Raw genomic sequence first — 2,500 nt, forward strand, 5'->3', positions numbered from 1 at the left:
TGTCCCTGAATGGAATTAAATATGAAAATTTAAGTTATTTTTGGGTATGCAAATAACGGTTGTGATTTTATATTTTTCCTGGGATGATGATAACTTTTGTGTTTTTTTTTTTGTCTTTTTCCTGGCATGCAAGTCAGTGTTATAACCTTTTCTTTATCATATAATACTGGAATGCAAATACCTATAATGAAATCAACTTAATACGATGCAAATAAGTATAATGATTTTAATTAAGGTTTATTGAGAACGGATAATAATGATCATTTTGATCATTTTATTTTCCTGGGATACTAATAAGAATAATAATTTCAATGATTTCGAATGGAAGGAAAATAATTTTAACTTATTCTCATGAAGTGTAGGCAGTTATGAAGATACTGAATAATTATTTTCCGTTGGTAAATAAGTCATGATTTTGACATAGCATGGTCTTAGTTTGAAGTTGACCTTGTTGATTTAACAATTTCTCTCTCTCTCTCTCTCTCTCTCTCTCTCTCTCTCTCTCTCTCTCTCTCTATATATATATATATATATATATATATATATATATATATATATATATATATATATATATATATATATATATAATATTGTTATTTTTGTACGCGACTTTTTCCTTTTCACAAATATCATTTGAGAGTGAATTCGCCATACCCTGGGAATAACTTACACCGCGGGTGAATTATAATTGGTTGATAAGTTCACCTGCCCGGCTAGGATTCGAACCAGGGACATTGGTTCAAGTGCAGATTAGACAGTCGGCTTGATATAGATGCACTTATCAGCTACAGTTCCCTTTGGGTGTAAGTTACTGCCGAGGTCTAGTTAATTAAATCGATATTATCCATCCATGTATTGTTATGCTTGGAATTGCGCATTTATAATTGGATGCATGCTTGCGTATGCGCGGATGATACGCGCTTTTATTCCCATTCCTATTTTATGCAATCCAAGTGAATGGCATATTTTGTCGAGAGAGAAGGAGAGAGGCGAGAGAGAGACGAGGGAGAGAGAGGAAAGAGAGAGAGAGAGAGAGAGAGAGAGTAGATTATCGTGATTGAAAGATGTCCTTCGACACGTGTCCATTTTGAGGAGAGTGTTTCTTGCAGATTTCATTCTTTTCATGTTTGTGAGTGTGTGTGTGTGTGTTTGTTTGTTTGTTTGTTTTGCAATGGGTCTCTGAGGAATGTTGAGGGTCGGTTGCACTCAAAGGAGGCTCCAGGATTTCTTCGCGAGCTTCTTCTTGCAGCTACGCAATCCGAACAGTTTTCGTCCTGTCATACTTTAATTGACCCAACTTGCAACAAAAGACGTACAACTTTATGAAGGTACTCTAGAAAGAGAGACAGAAGCGGAGAAGGAGGAGGAGGAGGAGGAGGAGGAGGAGGAGGAGGAGGAGAAAGATGGAGGAGGGCTTGTGGTGGTGTTGGGCGGTTGTATCGACTGGACTAGGTGGCTCGATGGGGGAAGGGCCCTGCCTTGGATGTCGTTGGGTGGAGTGGTGAGGGCGGGGGTAAGGGGGCTGTGGGCGGCGGCCATGATGGCGGCAGCAGGAGGCGGCAGGGGGGGGAGGAGGAGGAGGAGGAGGAGGAGGAGGAGGAGGAGGAGGCGTGTGTGCGCGCTCGTGTGCGCTCGGGTCCGCTCGGGTCTCGGCTTCTGGGCGACGTTAGACGGTGGCCGACCCCGGGCACGGACAGAGCTTACAAAGACTGTCTCTGGCTGTGTGACCAGACCATGCGTGCTGCTTGTGCCCATAGCGCGCCATTGACCATCACCACCACCACCAACAACAACAACATCTTCATCAACAACAGCTACTACAACAACAACACCACCACCACCTCCACTACTACCTTCTTCTCCTCCATCATCTCCAACGACACTCCTACCATCACTTGTCCTTGTCCTAACCTTCGTCCGACAGTCACATTCGACCAGCAGCCACAACTCCAGAAGCGGCAGCAGAAACAGCAGCAGCAGCAGCAGCAGCGGCGGCGGCAGCAGAAGCAGCAGCAGCCAGCCACACCATCACACCCCTGACGCCTATAACACACATCAACAGCAACAAGGTCAAAACACACACTCCCACACACACATACACACATACACACACATACGTACACGCACACCCAGCTCAACCCAACAACCCAACCCAACCCAACCCAAAACCCCATCCGCAAAGGACAACAACAACCATCCCCCAAAACACGGACAAACTCTGTTAACTCGAACTATGTGATGCGGCTGTGTATTATGGGCTATGGACGTCACAGAATAATCGCTGATAAGTTTGACAAGGAGTATGCAACTTTCCTTCGGCTTATGATGATTAACGATTAGTTCAGTAACAACCCCGACCCCCCTTTCAGCAACAAATATTATTATAATTAATAATAATCATAATCATAAGAAGTAGCGTAGTATACCGAAAAGATAATAATCGTCATCCTCTTGTAGAAAGAAAGAGTCACATAAAAAGAAGAGAGAGAGAGCGAAAGAA

At 43.5% G+C, this 2,500-nt stretch overlaps 1 protein-coding gene across 1 annotated transcript in view; it reads left to right on the forward strand.

The window, feature by feature from the left end:
- Positions 1-1,674: 1,674 nt before the first annotated feature.
- The window catches only part of LOC135214486 (sodium channel protein para-like), a 344,371-nt gene continuing 343,545 nt past the window's right edge, over positions 1,675-2,500 (forward strand). The window contains exon 1 of the mRNA XM_064248839.1: positions 1,675-2,500. This exon is cut by the window's right edge and continues 423 nt beyond it. The gene's annotated coding sequence lies outside the window, so the exon portion shown is untranslated.

Source organism: Macrobrachium nipponense, chromosome 45, assembly GCF_015104395.2.
Source record: "Macrobrachium nipponense isolate FS-2020 chromosome 45, ASM1510439v2, whole genome shotgun sequence".
Classification (NCBI taxonomy): domain Eukaryota; kingdom Metazoa; phylum Arthropoda; class Malacostraca; order Decapoda; family Palaemonidae; genus Macrobrachium; species Macrobrachium nipponense.